Here is a 25,133-nt window from a genome sequence, read left to right on the forward strand (position 1 = left end):
CTTGAACAATAAGGTTCACAATACGAGCCATACACCTTACGTGAAGGTGACTACCACCCATAATGTTGGTCCCCCACTTGGTCAATTGCTTAGACAACTCAGTAACTGTCACATTATTTGGGCTAGCATTATCAACCGTAACAGTAAAAATTTGATGTAATCCCACTCGTGCAATACCAATAGACTTTGCTAGATCTTCACCTCTATGACTAGAAATTGGACAAAAGTTTGTTATTCTTTTATGGAAAGTCCATTTTTTATCAATCCAATGAGCTGTAATAACCATATAATTGATTCTTTGAATGGAAGTCCAAGTATCTGTGGTTAAACACACTCTTTGTTGTGTTTCCTTAAAAAGAGTTATAATTTTATGTTTCTCTTCATCAAAAAGATCAAAGCAATCACGAGTCACAGTGGTACGAGAAGGAATGCGGAAACAAGGTTGTGCTATTTTCATATATTGTTTAAAGGCAGAACGCATAAGCGGCCCCTTGAACTTGTAAGGATTTTTCGTATAGACACCTTAACAAGGACTCCTTCCTATTGAACGCTTAAACCACTCAAAAAGTGTACCTATCAAACACACCTGGCTGACTTGGCACTTATCGTGTGAGGCACTCCTTTTGAGCGCGTGAAGTGAGAAAAAAAAAGTTGATGTGTCTGATTGGCACACTTTAACATACAGTCAAAATCTTCCCCTTTTATTTATCCAACCCTAGATTCTTCCCCTTTATTTATTTCTCATCTCTTTCTTCTCCACATCTCACCATTGTTGCTGCTACAGTGGAGATAAAAAAAAGTTCTTCATTCGTCTTCTTCACAGCGAAGGAAATGTCCAATTTGTCAATTTCAACTTCTTCAGATGCAAATGTGTTCTGTCAATGTGGGGTCAATGCTGAATTGAAAATTTCATGGACACAACTTAATACAGGACGTCAATTTTTTGCTGCAAAAACACAAAGGTAAGCTTTTTATCATTATTCTAATCTGGTTAAACAAATCGTTGTCAATCGCTAATTATAGTTTAATTATTTTGATAATTTATGTAGAGAAGAGGTGGATGCGATTATTTTCGATGGTACGATGATGAAATACCACCTCAAGCAAAAAAGATCATATGGGGTCTATTGAAAAGAATCAAATCATATGAACAAGAGAGGAAGCAAGCAAGAAAAATCAGGATCATATGCGTTATTGCACTCGTGATTTTCGCTATATGGAAATATTTATGTTAGTAGTCTTAGAGTGATTGTATTAGTAGTCTTGTGTTTCTGTTGTACTGATTTTGGAAGAAGGAATGGAGATAAGTTGTTCATTAATCTATCATATTGCTCATCTCCGCGACGCGGAGGCATCTTTAAATTTCCATTCGCACACAATTGCTCATCTCAGCGACGTGGGCACTCCACGGAGTGTTCTGCCTCAAACTTGTTTTATTGAATCATTTAGGAATCCTTCGCGGAGAGGGAACGGAGTGCTCTGCCTGGAATTTGATTTCATGAGCCAAATTATAATTCCTCTCCACGTCGCAAAGAGGATACGGAGATGCCTTAAGTGACATTCAAGCTTCTTCCTTGCTTTCTTCACCTCCAAAGAACAGTAACCATACTAAGTGAACAACCAATAACATTAAGCTCCAAACAAGCATGAATGATTGACAAAAAATTCTTGGCATTTCCTTGTAAGAAAATCCACATTTAAACCACTAGTTATAGTGTACATCAAAAACATCACAAAACATATTAAAGCAGTCTCAGTATTGTTTCCTGCTTGCATTACAGATTCAAATAAAACAACCCCCAAGTGTACATCAAAAACACCCAAAACATATTAAAGTAGTCACACCCATCTGTTCTTGCTCTTGTTGCACTAAACGTTTGCAGATCCACCCCATTTGGACTTACTCATGCGTTGTAATTGTGGAGTGGTGACAGCATCTTTACCCTTCCATTTCAGTCCACGAGGCTTATAACCAATATCAATATTTGTTGGTGTTGCACACTTGAAAACAGCTGGAGTAACAACTCTTTCACCTGTTGTACCAGGCTGTATACAAGAAACTAAACTAAGTGCCTATTATAAAAGTGGATTATAAATAATTGAAGTTGGTTATACTCTTACATTTAATGTTTGTTTGCCACTTAGATCATCAGTGTAGATGCCAAATCCCACAGTCTTAGGCCTTTTGTTTCCTCGTGTTGATGTTGATGTTCCTTCTCTTCCCTTACCTCTTCCTGCTTGTTGCCCTCTTGTAACAGTTGAAGTATCATCACCTCCTCTCCCCCTGCCTTTTCCCCTGCCTTTTCCAGCTTTTTGAACTCTTCTAACAATTGAAGTATCATCACAGATAGAAGTTGATTGTTGGCCTGAGCTAACATGTTATGATGTTCTCCAGGATGGTGGCTGGCTAGAACCTACAGGTTGGCCTGAGCTTGGTGGTTGGCTACAGCTTCTTGGTTGCCTTGAGCTTGGTGGCTGGCTAGAACCTACACTTGAGCTTGGTGGTTGGCTATAACTTGTAGGTTGCCTTGAGCTTTGAGGTTGACTTGAGCTAGCAAGTTGGCTTGAGCTTCCAGGCTGACCCATTTCAGAAGATTTAATAGTGTAAATAAGAAGAAGAAAAATTGTATTGCATTTTATCTATTTAATTGAAGTAATTAAAGGTTTGCTTGAGTATTACCACATATTTGCAGGCTTTATTATTGTGGCCTCGTTGATGACACTTGGAGCAAGTCATTTTTACACCTCTCCTGGACAACTTTCCATACTTCTTTCTTGGCTCATCCTTTGACTTTCTTCTGCATTTTGGTGGTCTGCTAGGCATTTGCTTTGGTTCAGGAGGCTCAATCACTATATCACTAGTGTGAGGCCACATTTTCATGTTAGGTATTGGCTGGATAAAGTAATTATAAGCCTTCATGAAAGTATCTTTTCTATACCAATGTACAACATGATCTTCAGGGTCTTGGCTTGCATGCTGATAAGCCAAAACAACATGTTGACATGGTATGCCTCTCAACTGCCAGGTTCTACAAGTACATGTCTTCTTTCTGATATCAATAATATGCCTATAATGACCATCTAAAATTTCATATCCAAATTGGTCATTGAACCTAACTTGACAATCTCTAGCATAATCTTTGTTTTCTTCAAGTACTAAACTTGCCATAGGAGAAATGTCTGATATCCAAGTGTCCACAAATTTTCTCATCTCAACATTTCTATCCATTATCTTATGTCTAATTTCTTCTAACATGGTGATAATTGATTTATGTCTAGCAGCTAATATCCAAGAATTAAATGTCTCACACATATTATTCTCAACAACATCACACTTAGCATGCTCCTTAAAATATGCTTTACACCATGTCTTTTTTTCATAATGTAACAAGTCTCCACAAATCTTATTACCAAGTTTATCAAGTTTATCCATTTCATCTTGAAATTTTACCTCAAAACTTGATTTTGCACATCTCCAGAATTGTTTTCTTCTTTCTTCTCCTCTCCAATTCTCCTGCCAATTGGACCAGATGTGTCTAGCACACATCCTCTGCTCACAATCTGGCAGCAACTCCATTATGGCTGCTACAAGACCCTACATATCATAATAATTGAAATTTATGACTAATAATAATTAAATAAATAGGCAATGAGATCAAAATTAAATAAAATGAACATTAAACTAACCTTTTGCATATCAGACATCACAGTCAATCCATGTCCAGTGCCTAAGTTTAGATCTTGTATCAAGAAGTTGATGAAGAACCTCCAACTGTGCTTTGTTTCTTGATCAACAACTGCCCAAGCAATTGGAAACATTTGTTGATTTCCATTCCTACCAATTGCAACTAATAATTCACCCTTGCAAGCACCCTTCAGAAAGCATCCATCAAAACCAATGAGTTTTCTACATCCTTCCAACCAACCTCTCTTTAATGCATCAAAACAAACATAAAAGTAAACAAACATATTCTTTCCTGGAGTAGATTCCATGTCTGTCCTCACCCAACATGAACTATCAGGATTAGTCTGTTTTATCATGTCTGCATAATCACACAACCTTGCAAACTCCATCTTCCAATCACCCATAAACTCCTTGAGAATCATCAATTTTGCCCGATAACAAAGAGTTCTTCCAACATACAATCCTGTCGTCTTCCTTACCAACTCTTGAATTTCCCACAACTTTATATAAGGTTGAGAAACTATTCTGTCCCTAAACTTATTTGCAATAAAGTTAGATGTACACAACTTGTTTTTGGTTGTGGTAGGGCACTGATGAACAGGATAGTAATTCTTAACAATAAAGTCACCGGAGTCTTTGTCTAGACTAGCATACAACAACCATTTGCATTTCTTATGCTGACATTTAACTCTGACTCTATGTTTTTCATTAGGCCTCAATTTTAATCTGACTTTATATTCCACAGCATACTCTGCCACAGCCTTTCTAAATTCTATGGCATTTTCAAATACCATACCAAGCTCAAATATAGCAACTACACAATCAGGATCAAATCTAACCTTTTTACTTTTTCTTCTAGCTGGTAAATCAACACCTCCACAGCTTCAAGATCTAATTCATCCCTACTGTCATAACTATCCAGTTCTGAACTATCAATATATTGCTCATCTCCCCCCAATCTTCCTACATACCTAGCAGCCTTGTTCCTTCCAATGTCTTCAAATCCTCTATCAACACCAGCTACTCCAAGAATTATTTCCTCTGTAGAATCAGGTTTTTTCCTCTGCAATTTGGTTCTTCTTTCATTTCTAAGAGTTCTCAACTCTTCATCAATCTCTGAGTCATCATCATCTGGAATAGCAAACTCTTGTGAATCATCACTAATATCCCAATCTGTTTCAACACCTTCAAGATCTGATGCATCATCTACACCAACTTCAACATTAATATTCTCAGATTGGGTAGCTCCTTGTTGTAACCCTTCATCCACACCAACTTCAACACTAATATTCTCAGATTGGGCAGCTCCTTGTTGTAACCCTTCATCCACACCAACTTCAACACTAATATTCTCAGATTGGGCAGCTCCTTGTTGTAACCCTTCATCCACATTAATATTATGTGAGTTTTCTACCCCATCCTCATTAATAATTTCACCAACTGTTGGCCCACAAAGATAACCTGTAGGGACCCCATCTTTAATAATTTCTACCTCATCTATAACATGTTGAACATACAAGTCCAAAAAGTCACCATCACCTAGGTCTTTTATAAGGTTTAGTAAGCTGAAATCGTTATCCACTAAGACAAAGTTATTGGTTGTAGGGTCTTTAAAATAAAACCCACCCACAGTAACATACCCCAGATCTCTAGTATAAAAAAGCAATTCCATTAAAGAAAAGTGGTCTTTATCGATACCTACATATTCCACTTCACTTTCCCCTATGTAAGTGAGACCTCCACCAGATGTGTCTTCCACAAATTTACCACCATGGTGAAAGCGAGTTACTATAATAATATCCATAAGATTCCCTAGAAAAAAAGTCAAATAAACCCGACAAATTACTGACAAGGAAACCCTAAAAAATTCAAACTTTATTCACATATGTACAAAACATCATCACTGTAGTAATATACAAAAGAGACGCTATATTTAAAGGGGAAATTGATAGCAATAGTCATAAAGATTCGAAAATGAACTTACTTCACAAAATTTAACACAAAATCTCCTTGCTTTCTCGAATCAGCTCTAAAACACAACAACAAGAATTATTTTATTGAATCGACCACGCCGTAGGATGAAAACATGAAGATTATTGATTAACTTTCTTGAATCGACCACATATTGAGCGGGAATCTTGAAAGAATATCTAGGGTTTTTTGGAACACGTTTTGGGGATTTAGAGAAATGACTGATGGGTTGGGTGTTTTGTGATGTGTATTACCACGTAGGATTAGATTTTCCACATAGGAGATGTGTAATGTCACGCGCTCCACCTTAAAACAAATGCCTCACACGATAAGTGCCAAGTCAGCCAGGTGTGTTTGATAGGTACACTTTTTGAGTGGTTTAAGTGTTCAATAGGAAGGAGTCCTTGTTAAGGTGTCTATACAAAAAATCCTTACAAGTTCAAGGGGCCGCTTATGCGTTCTGCCTTGTTTAAAACCTTCTTTTTCAACAAATATGAAAGGAAGTTCATCAAGAATTACCATATGACACAAAGCCTTCCTACACTTTTCTTGATCAAATTCCACGAAACAACAGCTACATCACCCTTGTTATCCCCTATAACTGGTTGAAATGCTAATTTTTCCAATATTGCAAGGCATCTTTTGGCATTTGGACAAATGAGTAAGCATCTCTATCGTACCATATCCCTTTGAGTCAGCACAATACTCTTTCTTACAATAGTAGCAAGCACCCTTACTAGTTCCATCAATTTTACGAGTAAAATGATCCCAAGCACAAGACCTTATTTTTCCTTTCTTTCGGACTCAACAGTTTGAGTTTCATTTATTACTTGTGAATTTGAAGCTCTACTTTCACCAACAACCTTATCAATTAAGATATTTTCAGCCATGATATTTCACCAAAGACTTAAGACTGCGAAAAGATATAAAATAATCATTGATTGAACTGGTTCATATTAAAGGTGGATGAACTGCTGATTGTTAAAGGAATTTAAAAAAGCCTGAAGTTTGAACAATAACTAAAAACAAAGGCAGAACAGAAATAAAGGCTAAACAACAACTACAAATAGTCGGCTAATGAAAGTGAGTATTTGAGACTTACCAACCACCAGGTGCTAGCGGGCTTGAGCAGTCAATGATGTGGTCTGGGGAGTGATGTGAGGATTGAGAAGCAACATTTGAGTTCTTCTAAGAAGTGAGAATATAACGATTGAGGACTGAAAAGTGAGGCGTAAGAACTAAGAAGTAAGGTTTCAGGCTATGAGCCCTAATTTTAAATTGGGCCTAAAATTTAACATTTCTAAGAAGGCCTGAAATGTTAATGGTTTCATATCGAATTATCAGGTGGCCCGAAATCCAGCTTAGCCAAACTGACATCCGAATCGATTATCCAATATCCGGATATGATAAACCGACACCCGAATCCCGACCCATTAGCCCAATAACTCGATTTTCGGTTCGGGATATTGGTTTGACCCGAATTTTGCACAGCCCTAGTCAAGTGATATATATATCAAGGACCTAAATAATCTAACCCCTACACATTAAGAACTACTCTGAATATTTGATCATTTCCTCCAAGTCATACAAACTAAAATACTGCGAAACATATATTTTAAAAGATTTTTTGTTTCATCCTAAAACACTTTATCAAAAGCACCATACCTCCAAAACATGATCTTAGATTGAACCTTTTTCTTTTTATAGAGATGGTGTCCATGCTAGCTTGGCCCACCTCTTCTATTCCACCGTTACCTACCACCTCCCCCGGACACATACTAGACAACTCAACCCATCTGTGTGTGCTAGAATTCGAACCTTGACCTCCAAGATTTGCACTGGGTTCATTGGCCATGCTATAGGGTTCTTGTATTGTTATTAAAAGCGAAAAACACAAATAAAGGTAACAATGGCTTGAAGTGACAAATGAAATGTTAGGTGTGTGCTACTTTATAGTGAAATGCACAATTTATGGGGGAAAATTTCAATGCATTTATAAATTTAGTAATATGATAATGAAATTTCAACCGAAATATGCACTAATGTTGATATTACTCCAAATGCTCAAAGCGAAGAGGTAAAGAAATTATTCCTGGGGGAGAGGTAGAGAACATTCTTCATTAGCTTAGGTTCTGAATCGTAAGATTTGAGTCTTTCCCACTACCTGTCTCGGGCTGCCACTTGGTGCTTCTTATGAAGACCGAGTAGAGTGAAATCTGATTATCAGATGATTGAAAAGAGAATTGAACGAGGAGAGGAAAAATGTAGTCAAAAGAAGGAAAGGAAATGCTCATCAAGAGCATCCCCACTTATTTCATGTCTTCATTTTATGCTCGGGCTAGTGTCACGGACAAACTAGAAAAACTTCAAAAAGGAACTTCTTATGGGGTTTGATAGACGAGGCAAGGAAGTTTCACTTGGTGTTGTGGGAGATTGTAACGACTCCCTAGTGTTGGGTGGATTATGAGTCAAAGATCTAAGAGTGCTTAATAAATAGTCTAGACATTGAAATTTATTGGATTTGAAGTTGGGTTCTACAAGACGAGTTCAATCCATCTTCAAACTCCAAGGTGTGTTAGAGTTTCTTGGAGAATACTTTACCTTAAACCCCAACTCATGCCTATATAAAGGGGTACATATTCCCTTGAAAAGGAATCTTGAAATCCCATGAACTCTTGGGATATTCACAAAGAGATCAAAACATCAAATATTGCCTTTCTCAAAGTCGTTTCTCGGTGCTTCTATGATCAAATACATTGTAAGAAGGTCCAAAATCATCGCAGATTCGAGAAATATGCTACTAAGGACCCTTAAATTCTGAAGAATATTTAGGAGAGAAGAATAAAAGGATTTATAGAGTTATACTCACTAATATTCATCAATGAAATGACTGTTTGATGATATTATAATTTGTGATTATAGTAAATTTTCATCACTTCAAAATTTGTTGTAAACAAATTGGCACACCCAGTGGGACCAAATCTACCCTTCATATCTTCTCTCACAAATCAGATCTACGAAATGTGTGTTAGAATAGGAATAGGTTTATACAATCCTATTAGATTAGGAATATATTTATACAATCTTATTAGAATAGGAATAGGTTTATACAATCCTATTAGAATAGGAATAGGTTTATACAATCTTATTAAGAATAGGAATAGGTTTATGCAATCCTATTAGAATAGGAATAGGAATAACAATAGAAATAGGAATACTAAATAGTATCCTACTTGGTAAAGGATTGTATTCTAGGGTCTATAAATAGGGTCTCAATGTAATAATGTTAACAACAACAATTCAATAATATTCTTCTCCAATATTTCTCACATGGTATCAGAGCCTCTACGATCTCGGTAGAAATCAAAGAGCTTTCGCTGTCGGCGGGTGGCACCCATATATGCTGCCCGTCTGGCCAATGATTATGTAAGCAAAAGTTGGTCACCGTGTATCTTTCTGGTGACTATTTTCTCATATCTAATTTGTGTAGCACTGTGTCATCATTCTGGTGACTACTTTCTTATATCTAATTTGTGTAGCACCGTGCGATCTTTTCGGTGACTACTTTTTCATACTTGGTTTGCGTAGCACCGTGCCATCTTTCTGGTGACTACTTTTCATATTTAATTTGTACCACCTTGCCATCATTTCGGGAACTACCTTTTTTGCATATCTGATTTGCGTAGCACCATGCATCTCTTCGAACTACTTTTGATATTTAATTTGTGTAGTACCGTGGATTTTTTCGAACTATTTTCTCATATCTGAATTGCATAGCATCATGTGTCTTTTCAGTGATTCCTTGATTTGATTTGCATAGTTCCATTCGTCTTTCCGGTGTCTCCTCAAATCTGATTTGCGTAGGGTTGTGCCATCATTCCAACCCTACCCGTACAATTTTTCTTTTTCAGTAGGGTCGTGCCATCATTCCGACCCTACCCATATTATTTCTCTTTTTCAATGGGGTCGTTCCATCAATTCGAACTATCCTGTATAATTTCTATTTTCTAGTTGGGTCGTGACATCATTCCGACCCTACCCATATAATTTTATTTCTTACATTGTGACCACTTTTAGCCATCAAATCTAATACTCCGGCATATGAGCATGTTCCGACCAATTTTTCGGTGACTTTCTTATTTAATATTGACTCGTCTATTGATTCCAACATGATCCAGACACATAATACTATATTTTGAGCACTTCCGGCGATCGTTGCATTGTGAAGAAGACTATATGGAGCAACCATCTAATTTTGTTGCTCAAGGGGAGTTTAGTAGCCTTGTATGTTGATTACGTAAGTCACTCTATGGTCTGAAACAGTCTTTGCAAGCTTGGTTTCCGTTCAACATTGTAATTTTATCACTTTGTGTTTTATTGGCATTATGCATCAAATTCAGTATTTCATGAGAAGACCAAGCACATTGAGATTGATTGTCAATTTTGTGAAGTCGAGTGATCAACTTGCAAATATCTTACCAAGCCCCTCATCGGTCCTCGTATTAATTACATTTGTAACAAGCTAGGTACATGAATTGTATGCACTAGCTTGAGGGGGAGTGTTAGAATAGGAATAAGTTTATACAATCCTATTAGAATAGGAATAGGTTTATATAATCTTATTAGAATAGGAATAGGTTTATACAATCCTATTAAAATAGGAATAGGAATAGCAATAGAAATAGGAATACTAAATAGTATCCTACTGTTGGGTTATGAAGGTGAATAGGGCGTCATGCGGAAGCTTATAATTTGCAAATCATGATATGATTGATAAATTAGACGACAAATAAAAACATACTAAAGATATATTATTAATATGGTTTGATCAAACGACCTACATATTGAAAACTAATATTAAAAAAAGCATAAATATGTTTAGGAGAAAATCTCCCCTTAAACAAGACTGTCTAAATGACTACATTGTGGATTCTATTGTCTTCGTTATGAGAAGAGGGGTCTTCAATTTATATATCTCCAAACTTTTCCTCTAAGGAAAGAATAAACCAAATATGGAAGAAAATTATATTTTCCTTTCAGAAAAAGTTCAAGTATTTATGGTAATACTTTGACTTTTCTTTAAGTAAAAAAATAAACTTCAAATAAGGAAAGAAAATCAGGGCAAAACCCTAATACCTACTTGGTAAAGGATTGTATTCTAGGGTCTATAAATAGGGTCTAATAATGTTAACAACAATAATTCAATAATATTCTTCTCCAATATTTCTCACAATGTGGAGCCACAAAATCGCAAAGGTGGAAGCTCTATTTATATAGGTACTTCAAGTTTTGTCGTTGAGTTTCGGCAAGCCTACATTCCTTTAAGCCTTGAAGTAGGGGGCATCTATAGACATTGAAATTTAACGGATTGAAAATATGGTGGTGGGGCGACTTGTAGAGGGATTGTTTTGCTTCACAAAGAAAGTAAACCACATGAGAGGGGAAGGCAGGGAACGCTGGAGTGTTCTATGTTAAATCCTTTTACGACAATCTTTTGTCCTGGGAGGAGGTTGCATTCCCACACAATTCGATATAGATCCCTGAAGTTTCGAGGAATGTGTGTTTCTTCACTCGGTTAGAGGTTAGAAGCTATTGAGACAATTTTTTTGTTTGATAACCGAGAAATCCGTCTGTGACCTGGTTGAGAATTTGAGGAATAGGAAGGTCACTTATGGCAGTTGGTCCTATATGGGTAAGAGTTCGGGTGAAGACGACGATCATCCTCTCACTCCTGAGGTAAGGTTAAAAATCTTATTTGGTTTGGGCGTAATTTGGGTGATTACTGGTACAACAAAAGATGTTTTATTCCGTTGGAAGAACTAAAGAAGAAGAAATAAGGCGCGGAATGTGGCACCACTAACTCGTATTTGGGCTGTTTGCAAAGAGATATATAGGAGAGTGTTTAAGGGTGTAGCGAGGAATTTTGAACAATTAAGGATTAGTAGTATTTTGTCCCTTACTTTCTTTTGTTGTACTCGTAATGTTTTCTGTAGAGAAGATGAGTGTTGTACGTAGAAACCATATCCTTTAGTAGGTTTTTTACTTTTTTGTGTACTTCTTGGATACATATGCTTACTTTGCCCCGCACATTAACAAAGTTTGTTACTTTATTTTAAAAAGCTATAAAGAATTGACGTTTTCTTGTTGGAATCACTTTGTGTGAAGAATAGATTTATTTGAAGTGCATGGCTTCGCCCATGAATCGATGACCCCTTGCTTCTCAGTTCTCATCAATAAAGCGACAAAGTGATTGACTTTTATTAGCACAAGCCTATTTTGTCTTTTTTTTTATATAGTCCTGGTGTACAGTATGTTGCCCTTTTTTTTAATATTGAACATATAATAGTCCAGGGTGGATCTAGGGGGGGCTCAAGGGTGTTCTGCCGAATCCCCTTGGCAAAATATTATATTGTATGTATAAGTTAATGTTTTTAGTTTTAAGGTAGATATATAGAGCTTGAATCCCCAAACACAAGACTAGAGGTTCACTTTGTGGTTCTAGGAAGTTCAAAATTCACCTTCATGTTCCAAGTTCAAACCCCAAACACTACATTTTTATTTTTCGAAGCCCCTTAGTGAACATCTTTAATCTGCCACTGAATTAATAATCCCAAATTAAGTGGGAATCCTCTGTAGTATTCTATTCTATCTGGTCCTATTCATCATGAAACTTTTATATATGAAATTATGGATTGTGTTTATGTTTTGCTAGCATTTTTTGATTTTCTTGTTTATATTATGTATACGTATTTGATAGTACAGTTGGACATGTACAACTTTTTATATTTTAGAAATGCTCCCGCAAATATAAAATTGTAGTTTGATGGGGCCGTGTTGCCTCTATTTTCAAGATTTTGCATCTTCATGTCCAAACCTAACATCAGTATCCATGCCTACTCTAGAATATCCATTCGCTATGTATATACTTTGTCACTCTTCCTTCCAATGGAAGAGTCGGATTCAAAAAACTACTAAATTGTCATATTAGAAAATTTGAAATTGTGATCTAAAACAATTTTCGGACCCTTTTTGCCACTTCACTAGATTTTTTCTTATATCGAGAGGATTCATCTATTTATTTATTTATATATAACCAAGAAACCTGTTTTTGCTGTATTTGCGTACTAAAATCTTCAATGAAGGCGATCCGTTTGGATTGCCATCCCTCCACTTAGCTCTGCCGCTGTTTCTATTCTGTCAAATAAAGAAAAATCAGAATGGTGTACTTGTGAGTGTTTTAAGAAATATATAGCACAAGCAATCCAAGATTTTACTAATTTTCTTTTTCCTACTATGAATCTATTGTTCTCTAATATTTCTTAGTTTTCATTTAAAGCAGGAGGCAGCAGCTGAAGTTGCTTTCTTACTGCAGGCAGGGCAACGAAGGGGCTTGCATGTTACAATAGCACCAAGACCTGCTCCAGTAGCAACAGATCAGACAATGATTCATGTGTCAACACCGCCCAGGCAGGTGGAAGCTCCTCGTCCCCAGGAAGTATAAAATGGCTTTTCTTGGCTCGGAAAGTACCTTTTAAAAAAAAAAAAAAATAAACAGCTTTGCCCTGTTACCTTGCTAGAAGGTAGTTGCTGATGATTGAGTGTATTAACCGTCTGCTGGATTAGATGGGGTGAGGGATGAAAAAGAGGTGTAAAGGAAAGATAGGTTTCTTTGTTTTCTTTTCCAATTTTACAGCTTTGTTCTTTTTTTTTTTGCACTGTGACATTATATTTGTGAACTATATATAGGGAAAAAAAAAATGTAGCAAATCACTGGTTGGGCGTCCTTTGTCAGTTTTAACTTGTAAAGACCTTTGCTTGATACTTCACATTTTGTACATTGTTTGTATTTATAATATGGTCTACAGTCTATATATTATGGTACACTCAAAAAGTTTAATATAGCTTAATTGTACATGAAATATATGCTTAACCATACTTGAAGGATATATTGACTATTCAATTATAATCAACTCAAAATCTCCTCTAAACAGTTTCAAATTTTAGAAAAGAAATTCGTTTGAGTCTTTTGATATATAATTTGCTCAAATCAATGGTACGTCAAATTTTAAAGAAGAAAGAAGAAAGAGAAGAAGACGATGAAAACGAAGGAGGATGAAGAAGAAGAGAGACTGCGTTTGACTATTTTTTTGGTAAATAATATGATCTGAACGACTATTTATACTGTCAAAATTTTATAGTGAACAGTTTATTTGTTTTACTTTCATGATAGAAAGTTGTTAGCCTACAAAGCTATGAGAGAGTACGTTGTCCTCCCAAGCTACGGGTGGTAATTGGGTGGGTGAAGTTAAATTTGGGGAGGTCATAATGGGTCAATATAACAAACGAGTCAAGACGCAACTCAATCCATATTTGTTTGGATCAAAACGAGTTTGGTCAAAAATGAATTATAGGGGTCAAAACCCAACTAGACCAATTTTACTAAGTTCTAACTATGGGGTAATTACATCCAATGACCATTCAGTTAGTTTAATTACCAAAAACATGGCCAATTTTTTCTCCACCTTTGTTGTCGTCGTCATCTTCTACTGCCAGTTTCTTTTTCCAGTTTTTTCTGTCAGATTTTCTTCTTCTTCTTTTTAAAAATTCAATGTATCACGTGAATTGTTTCGAACGAATTATATATCAAAAGACTCAAAACATCAAAGATGATTTCATATCTAAATTTTTGGGACTTTTTAGAGGTGATTTTGAGTTGATTGAGATTGAATAATCAATATATTCAGTGTATTTCATGTATATCTCTATATCAGCTTTTTGAGTGTATCATAATGTATAGTGAGTGTATAACTCATGTATATATATGCTATATTGTATACTCAGTATATATTTTTTATGACTTTTGACAAGCTATATTGTATAGTCACTGTATATTTCCTCTGATTTTTGGCTATTTTTAAAATGTAAATAAAACAGAGCTATATTTGTTGTAAACTAATTACTTTATTATTATTATATATATGTATGTATAGTGTAAATTACATAAATCTCATAGTTTTAATATGAAATTACAATTTATCCCTAATAAGTTTCTAATTACATTAATCCCTTAGAATAAAAAAAACCAGATACAATAATTGAAGCTCAGATACATTAAATATTGTCTCGGATAAATTAAAAACTAGCTCGGATACATTAAATACTGGCTCGGATACATTAATATGTAGCTCGGATACATTAAAAACTAGCTCGGATACATTAAATACTGGTTCGGATACATTAATATGCAGCTTGGATACATTAAAGAAATAAGGGATATTTGAGATTTTTAAAAGTAATAGGGGATAATATAAATAAGTGAAACAAAAGGTATGTATTTCTGAAACTACCCCTTTAATTATTTTATTTATTATTTTACAATATACTAGGTAAATTACCCGCGCTTACCCCAATTAACTTACATCTTATTAAAGTCCAACTTTAAACATTATTATACTACTATTGCTCGATTTGGGGTAACCGAAATCCATGTTATTTTGCCAAAACTTCCATTCATACACTCATTCTGACGCATGATCCAATGGGGATAATCAGAAATTCTCTCCTAGCAAAATAGGCTAGGCATCCTAACAACTCGTATTTTTCAAATAATTCTTACAAGGATGTTACTTAACCCATCTTATTATCGTTCTAGAAAGAAGACGGTCAACATTAGCAGAGAGCTGTTAATTAATTTCCTCAATTGTTATGCGCATTTAACCCAGATTATCACGGTGTTTTCATGAACTTCTGTTAGAATGTCTGCGTCCACCAGTGATAACTGGACCAGGTCCCCTCACAGAATAATAGTGTGGAAAATAGATAACTCAAAGCAAATTAAGCACAAGGATTTTACGTGGAAACCTCATTGCTCAAGCAAAATGAAAACCACGACCTGTACTCACAGAATTTCAACCCAAACTCCATTTCACTCAAAACAGAGCAAAGCTTCAAATTACAAACTCTTGTAACCTAGGCATTAAACTCTTAATCCCTCCCCCTTATTATAACAACTTTACGACAAAGGAAACTAAGCAATAACTCGCCCACTAAACCAACTGACTCTAGTTGATGTAGACTTCAAGAACCCAACAAGGCTAACTCTAGCCACCAACTACATATCTCAAAGATAAGAGAAGAACTAAGCAACAACTCTGCTGCACCCACACATCAACTAAATCTAGTTGACACTCATAGGCAACTCTACCCAAGAGTACATCAAAACAATGATGTAAAAAGGCTTGACTAAAGCATAGATGATTCGACTAACTAACTCTAGTTAATCCGACTCAACCTAAAGACTTAGACAAGCAACCGATCTACTATCCTTTATAACTTAGGAGTAGATTTACAATATAAGAACACAAGACACAAAGTTCAAAATACAACAAAGACACTTCAGCACTCCATCAGGTCCCTTATTGAGTATGATCAATGTTCTTCCTTGAAGATGATTTTTTCTTTGTAAGCTTATGAATTTTCAGAATTCAAAACTTTTTTTGCCAAAACTTGAGTTGTGTTTTTGGAGAAGAGACTAATATAAAATGGACACAAACCCTTGGAGCTGCGACATTGGCTGGGAGCCTGCTGCTCTTAAAAAGACATGCACCAACCACATCAGATTTGACAACTTTTAGACATATGTCTTTTGTCGTTTTCATGTACGGAGTCTTTCCTCAACCAGGTCCCTTGTTAGAACCCGAAGTTTGTTAAATCATCAAAACTTCATATCAACTCCAAAATAATATTTCCCCCCTTTTTGATGATGAAAAACTTATTCAACTTTCCCCCTTTCACCAATTCCCCTTATCAGCATGGCTCTTCAAGTAACTGGCATTGTTCCCCTTTTTTCATCATTTCCGAAGTTTGTTAATCATCAAAACTTTAAATCAGTTCCAAAATAACATTTTCCCCCTTTTTGATGATGACAAACTTATTCAACTTTTCCCCTTTCACTAGTTGCCCTTATCAGCATGACTCGAGACCTCTTCAAGTAACTAACATTGATCTCATACCTTAACAATTTCCCCCTTTTGACATCATAAAAAATAGTTAAAGCAGTAAACCAAGTTGACAGAAATACAGTTCAAGAAAATTTATGGCCACTTGGAAAATACTGAGCATGAGTAAAAATGCATAAAGTAATGAGACAAATCAGTAGAAACAAGGCCTTTTACATTCATAAACAAAAGACCAGCAATCAAAACATTACAAATAATATTACGAATGAGAACCAGGACAATTCCCATTGAGTTTCAATAGAAGAGAAGGAACGGGGATTGGCACATGAATTTAGGAAGAAAGAGGGCTTAGGATAAAGGGATTGAAAGAGTAAGGTTAGTAGAGTGTCTTCCTAAGCATTGTTTTTCAGAAGCCTCTCTTGAAGTTCAACATTCTTTGTTGTCAAGGCATCATGTTGAACCTTTAGGACTGCCAATTCTTTTCAACTTGGTTCCTCTGATTGTGATTTTTAGAAGCTGAGCTTTTAGGCAAGTGATCTTATATGTGTTAGCAACTGTAACTAGCATAGCTTCCAACTCATGCTTGAGTTGATCATGTTCCACCAATGGCTTAAACATATTACTCTTTTCCCATAGTCTCCCCTTCCACACATTCAGATTCCACGTCCGAAGGTACCCATATCTCATGTCATATGTACCATCCTTAATAGATATGATCTTTTGCATGTGTTCTAGAATTGTGGCAGAAAGATTGATAAACTCAACCTTACTCAAGGCCTCCAAGATGAACAGTTCATTAGTTGAGGATCCAATTCATTTTTTTAATCTAAGTAACTATACCTTAATGACAAACTCAAAGATCCGTAGATAGTCCACTTTAAGATACTTCTTAGGAATACCTGCACCACTAAGATTTGGGAGTTCTCTAATTTCCATAACAAACTATTGTGAAACAGATCCTCCAACAGCCAACCTGATCCCTTCCCTGGGCATATTCAGAATGTCCCCCAAAATTTCCTAATTCTTTGTCTTTTCAATTGCTAACAATTTATTCCTTGTGGGATACGACTCTGACTCTCTTGTTGGTTATTTTTATTGCTTATGAATTTTTACTCTTTAACTTGTTTTGAGAGTAATTTGAGCATTGTCAAAACAGTTGTACGTGCCATGGAACAATTAGGCGTATTAAATTTACGTAGGATTTACAGTTTACTTATTTCTATCTAAATTGTGATAGTTGTCTTTACTTTCTTTTTTAGTTTGCTTCTATGGATTCTTGTGGTAACAATAAAATGCTTAGGGGTTGTAAGACCTATTAGGATATCCCATGGCCTTATTCTGAGGAAGAATGGGCTGATATGACCATTGAAGAGAAGTTTGGTGTATGTAACCGAACAAAGTCAATAACATTTCAAGATCCCGAAAACACTTATTTGGGGCCGATGATTACGAAAGTCAATGCTCAAATGTCCTAGTTAGCTTCTTTCTCTTGGGGGGAGGGGGGGTTAAATTTTTATGTGAGTTAGTTGAATCTTGTTTGATATTTGTTGATTGCATGAGTGTGGATTGATTTATCGTATTTGGGGAAGTTGAGTATCCATTTCATGATCAAATTGATAAGTAAATAGGTTGTTCACCACATGTTTCATAAATGCCCATGAGAACTCAAAAATAATTTCGGAAGTTTTTGTTGTGAATTGATTGAGTTTTTGAATTGCTTGCTTGATTATTGTTCGAATTGAACCTTTGAAACTGATTTTTGTGCGAAACATGGGTGAAATATTGGTTTTACATGTTGAGGAGGCCACGGGTCACAAAATCAGTCATAAAAATTTTGCTTAAGCCACCCCTCTTGGATTTTGCAATTTCTGTGTTAGCACCCTCTTGGTCACTTTCATGATGTTCGCTTAAGCGACCACCATCTCACTTTTGCGAGATATGTAACAATTTTTTGGCAGAGTTCAAATTTTCAGTAGTCTTATTTTTGGTCCTGGATTGGTTCTTAACCCTTTTCTTTGAATTATACCAACAGAATAACATTGTTTACCACATGTTTCTTACACGTTCATGCTATTGTGATTTTCAGATTTCCAAAAGTTAAGAATGGCACAACAAATTGATATTGTAGAGGAAGTTGTGGTCGACTATGACCAAAATCGATTTGTGTCTCTCCGAGCTCAAAAGAACTACTATGAGGATCTGATAAAAAGAAATTGTTCCTCAAGAGGGGCATGCACTTGAGAAGGTGGCCAAAATGCTTCCTACTTTCTACCAAAGGTCAGAAAACTCTGGATGGATTTTCTTTACTCCTAAACCATGCAAGGAAACTGAGCAATGGGTGAGGGAATTCTATACCAACCTCATGGAGATAGAGATGTCAACAATGTTGATAACTATTTGGGGAAGAGTTGTGAGTTATAAGTGTGAAGCAACAAATGCATTTTATGGATTGTTTTGATCATGACATTGCAACTTTCATTGCTAAAGATTGTGTGTGGGGTATTAGGTTTGGAACAAAACTAAGCTCAGGTAAAAATGTTCAATGGGCTATTGCAAATGTTGATATTATATCCTTCTATTTGATGGTCGAAGCTAGAACATGGATGTTTGTGTGCAGTCGAATCTCCTAATTCTCGCCAAGTTGGAACATTATCAACATTCTGGTATTGAGGGCACATATCATGGCTTGTGTACCTTATGAAATACTTTTGAATGTGGGCCACTTGATAGTGAATGAGTTATGGGAATTCATGCTCCATGATAGCCCATCCATCATCGTCCCATCCTTGATCACAAAGTTGTGCAAATAGGATGAAGTAGAAGAGTACCCTGGTGATACTTGGTTAAGCCTTGAAAATTCGATCTTTCCCATTAAATTGTGAGGTGAAGGCACTGTGGTGAAAAGTAAAAAAAGGAATATGGATTCGGGAAAGTATGTGAATGTGGAGTAGTATTCTTATGTACCTCATATTTTAGGGAATTCGATTCTTTGTCTAGTGAGTTGCAAATTATGAAAGATATGGTAATAAGGCTGCCACAAGGGCCAGGTGAGTCATCTTCGAGGCCTATGTCATTTGTGCCACAACATGAGTTTAATACCTACTAGAAGAACCAAAGGAAGCAGAAGGCTCAAGCTCAGCTAGATAATTTTGAGAAGGCATACGTCGGTTTGTCAAGTAACATGGTGAGTTGAGTCTCTCACATAGCCAGATGAAAAAGTGGGAGAAAAGTAGGGACAAGTTCTTCACCCAGATGTGGAAAGGTATAAAAGGACTTTGGAAGGTATTTAATAACAATGAGCTACTCCTGACTTTGAGGCCAAATGAGGTTGGAGATGCACCTGTGTGGACAGATGATGAGGAAGATAAGGACAGCTAGGCTACTACGAGTAGGGAGGATTGATGCAGCCCAGGAATTCCCTTCGTATTCTCTTTATGATTTTCATAGTTGTATTGTGAGACACAATACCATTTTTTGTTGGGAGTGCTCCCCTTTAGGTTGTTTTTACTGTTTTGGAATGATGTTTTTTATTGCCCTTGTCGGGCTTTTGTTTATATTGTGTAGATTGGTTGTTTTCATCATCTTTTTGTCTTATTCTAGTTCTACATTTCTTTTTTTAGTAATTTTGTGATAATAATTGTCATGGTTGTGTTTTCTTCTTGTATGAATTGGAGCAAGTGAAGTCTGAGTACTCGTAGCTAGTGATTGGAAGCCCTAGTGAAAATTAGACAAAAAGTCTTGAATTTTCCCAATATTATATGGGTGATATCATTCTTAAGGAAAATTGTTGTTTTGTTGAGTGTTGTTGGCCTTGTTTGTGCTTTGATGTCAGGTTTGACTTGTTTGCACTTGATGGGTGGATTATACTCGTCGCTCTCCAAAGAAGTTGGATCTTGATTTGAAGAATCAAGAAACTCTGCCTGCAAAACCATCTATTGATTAGCCTCCGAAGTTGAAGCTAAAGGCTCTCCCATATCATTTGTGGTATATGTTCTTGGGCCAAAGTAGTACTTTGTCGGTCATTATTGCAGTTGATTTGAACGAAGGTTTTGGACAGAGAAACACTTCCTATTGAGTGAAGAACACTTTTAGTTTTTTTTTTTTTTTGAATTGTTGATCTCGAATTTCATAAACTAGTGTTATGAGATCAAAAGAATATTAACATTATTGAAAATGGTCCAACCTATCCATGATTATTTAGTTTAATTGAGCAATTTGATACTACCCCTAGTGATATCAATGTCCAATCCCACACCCCTAGAGTCAAATAATTTTGTGAACTTTCGCTTGCTTTAGTATTGGTATAATTGTGCACCCGAATTTAGGTTGTTAAATTTAATGGAATCATCCACCCATTTACCATGTTTACTACATTGAGATTAGTTACGATTTAATTCACTATTTGGATCCTTAACCTCACACCATTCCTTGTGGGATTTGACCCCGACTCTTAGTTGGGTATATTTATTGACGAAGACAACCTACTATTTTGATTAGCTTTGGGGAGTAGTTTGAGCATTATCATCAAGATAATTTAAAAACCAGGAAGTCGTAGCCTACCTCAATGCAGACCACGCGCGCTCTAAAATCACAATTTTGAAGCTTTGCCATTCTGAACAACCTTTGATCACGGCCACACTATCAAAATCATGATCACAACATCAATATAGTCGTTTAGATATTAAAATCGCAAAAAATTGAGACGGGCCCAAAATCGAGTCAAAATGGAATTATGGGGCCCACACTGGAAATCCCAAAATTAACTCCGTCAGTGGGTCCAGAAGATCTTACTAAAATTGTGCCCCAAAGTTGGGCACAATTTAAGCTCAAAATCAGCCAAAATCATATCATGCGAAAACACACTCCCGACGTTCTTTTTATGACCCCAAAGTGAAGCCTCGCTTATTCCGGACAATTGGCAAAGAAAATCAGCCAATTTGGAGGTCTACAACTACCACAATCACACTTTGAAATGTGAAGTTGGAGCTGATTCATGACTGGTCTTTCTTAAAAAAGACTAGTCAAACTACTCATCACGTTCGCGAAGCTTAGGGCCGGGATTCGACCATAGAGAAAATGACCACCGTGATCACGCAGAGCAAAAATCAACATTCGGGAGCTAATGCAACTGTCAAAATTGCATTTTGAGGCAGTCTTCTTTAAGTTTTGACCGAAGTCCACCGTTCATGTTTCAAAAGCTCCAAACACAAAACTTGCACAAAAGCTAAACGAGCAACCAGGTGACCGAACTCTCAGTCCAAGCAACTGATAAATGACTTGAGGTCACTATAGGAAAGTTCTAAACACGAAAAAGAAAGCAATAGGTCACAATTATGCATGCTCTTTTGAATTAATTTATGATTATGGTAAATCCTAAGGACAGTCTCTATGGAATTTGACCCTGACTCTTGTTGGATAATTATTTTTCAGACGATCATAGTCACCTCCTTAATTGGAGAGTTGTTTTAGACGTTATCAAAAGGCAAGTTATTTCTTTTCACAAGTTCTAGAATTATATAGGCTATTGGCATGCACAAACAACTGAATTGCAACGACCTTTAGTCACAATCAATCAAACAAAAGAAATGTCAAAAAAGGAGCAGAGCCCATCCACAATAGGTGCTAAGAAACTATGTACTCATAGCTAATTACTTAGATACACTATAATTTGTAGTTTTACAAATTTTTCAAGATTTTAGTGCGTCTAGATACATCTGGATACATGAGGTCAAAATTAGGTATAATTTATTATCGATACACTATATTCAAATGGAAGAAAAAAGAGACGCATCTTTCTTTTCAACAAGAGGGATCACAACTGATTAGAGTGTTACGAAGTTTCGTTTTTGGTTGCAACCCGAATTTTCGGGAGAATGAAATTCAAAAAGTTATTCGAATGTATCTTGGATACATAACAAATCTCGTTCGCCTCCCTCCCATCTCGCTTGCCACTCTCCTATGTATCTTGTATCCAAATACATGTGAATCACACCAGATACATACATATACATTTATCTAGTGTTTATCTATAGTGATTCACATGTATCTAGGATCCATTACGAATCTCGTTCGCCTTCCTCCACATCTCGCTCGCCTCTCTCCTTATTTTAGTGTATTTGGGAGTAGAATTACACGTATTTAGGTGTATCTTTCTCAATATATGATAAGAAACTCTTAATTAGGGGTAAAATATGTAATATTTTGATAGTATAGATAATAATAATAATAATAATAATAATAATAATATGATATACAGTAGTAAAGTATGTCTAGTTATGTAGTTTCTCATATAATAAATTGTTTTGTGTTTGAATAGTTCCTTTATTCAAAAGAAGAAGATGAAAGTATGAAGAAGGTTATATGTTATGTCAATCTAGAGCCATAATCAAATAGATTAGGTTTTTATTAATCTTTTTAAACATTATTTCTGTACCGCAATGCTCTTCATCGTAGGGACACACTTATGCTATTAACATATTTGGGTTAATTCGCGTTCACATCAATGATAGTTTTATGGTGGTACATAAATTTTTGCCGGAGAACAGTCCACAATGCATAAACTTGTATATGTAACTTCATTATGAATTGAATTTACAAGGCACTCTCAAAAATATGAATAAAAATAGATAAATAGTTTCAGAGGTAGCTAATTTGCTTATAGAACTAGTGGGCATGGACGATGAGCTATGAAGTACGATATCTATTGTGGCGATGAGCCTTCAGTTGTATATACGACAACTTTCTTGCAATTGCCTGCCAAATCATATCGACTGAATCATTAGGTTGGGATGGATATTGGTACTCAAAATGTTTTGTGAACTCCTTCAACCTTTTCCACATTTTGATCCACTGATCCTCCTTGATTCCTCTAAGGAAATTCAGAAGATATCCCTTCCTTACAGCATACGAAGAAGGAATAAAAATGCAAAACTTGGAATAATCTAGAATATCTTCAAATGGTAGCTCAATATCATCACTAATAATTACAGGAATACAATGACTAGAAATAGCATCAAATAAGCGGTTGGATGAAGGGGTATCTCCAGCTATATTTAGGCAGAATTTGGAAGACATCATTCCTCGTCCAGCCTCCCTAACACCATTTGATTTTATGCTTCCAAAAGTGAAGTGTACATCTTTTTCATCCTTGAGAAGGTGGTATAATTCTTGACGGATTGTTCCACCCTGGTATTATATAAGCAAACAAAAGCTATCATCTACTTCAGTTCCATAACATGACTAGCAAACTGATCCTTTTTTTCAAGCATAAAAATGATAGAAACAAGGCAAAAACAGATTTGCAACTTACATTTTTCCTATAAATTTCCCCCTGGAAATAAACTAATATATGACGTTGCCCAAAAGAGGGTGAGTTGTTAGCATCTAATGTCTTGACGATATGTTTGTAAGGAGCAATCACATCCTTTTCAATATTTGCTATTTTCGTTCGATACCTTCCAAAATCTGCAAGCACAAACATTGCAGAGCTCAACTTTTTTCTTGCAACCAACATGCTATTGGGATGGTGAGCAACAATCACATGATCTACCCCACCATTTATCTTCCACTCATGTCTACTTCTTAAAAACTCTACCATTCTATCCTGTAGTATTCTATTTAGACTGACCTTTCCCTTTCCAGGAGGCCTAGAATGCCTATTGTAACTCAAAGACGAAAAGAATGGGACAAAGATTACATCGGCCTCACTTGAATGCTGCACTCTAATAGCAGTGCATGGTCTTGTAATATTAGACGATAGAAGATCAAGGGTAAGCCAGTATTCAATGCTATGTTGTAAATTTAAGCCACCGGGTATGAGGGTACTTGACCCTGCATATCAACATTAGGCCACATTTCCTTTCCGTTTCCTTTCCAACCTAATAGCCCAAAGTGAAATTCAGGGGGTAAGTCATACATATACACCCTAAGAAGAGCTTGTTTAGTGTCACATCCACTTGAATTGCTAATAGAACTGGATGCTTGATATGATGTTGTATTGTGGCTTTTCGCGTTTTTTTCAAATGATGTTTCAAGAGGCAAAAAAGGGGTTTTAGATTCTACACATGAGGTTGAGTATAGAGAAGAATTAGTATTAACAAGAATTAACCTATACACTGATCTTGGTATGAATGAATTATCAGCAAATTGGACAAGTGACAATGAAGAAACAATCAAGACGGAAATCGAAATGGCTATTAGACAAGATAGAAATCTGGATGCTAGCATGCTCTTTTCAATAAACAAAGACATCTTCTAATCTAAACAGATTTATGTCGATAAAAGAGAAAATTATTATTATCACATGCTTGCCTATACAACTAAACCTCTCAAAGTTAATTCTTTGATCAAATATTATAGATAAACCTGCAATACCAAAGAAAAATAGATTCATCAGACCTTCATTAGCTAAAAAAAATAAATGGGAAACAAAACTCTGTTGGCAGAGGATCAAAATACATTTATCTTTTTGTAATCTAAATTGGAAAAAATGAAAAAGAGGAAAAGATCAAAACAAAGAG

At 35.9% G+C, this 25,133-nt stretch overlaps 2 pseudogenes; one reads left to right on the plus strand and one right to left on the minus strand.

The window, feature by feature from the left end:
• The window catches only part of LOC125840505 (uncharacterized), a 29,343-nt pseudogene extending 16,186 nt beyond the window's left edge, over positions 1-13,157 (plus strand).
• A 10,141-nt stretch (positions 13,158-23,298) lies between these two features.
• On the minus strand, positions 23,299-24,864 carry LOC125840540 (probable arabinosyltransferase ARAD1; annotated as a pseudogene).
• Between the last annotated feature and the right edge of the window lie 269 nt (positions 24,865-25,133).

This window comes from Solanum verrucosum, unplaced genomic scaffold, assembly GCF_900185275.1.
Source record: "Solanum verrucosum unplaced genomic scaffold, falcon-dt-bn FXZP01000181.1, whole genome shotgun sequence".
Taxonomy (NCBI): Eukaryota; Viridiplantae; Streptophyta; class Magnoliopsida; order Solanales; family Solanaceae; genus Solanum; species Solanum verrucosum.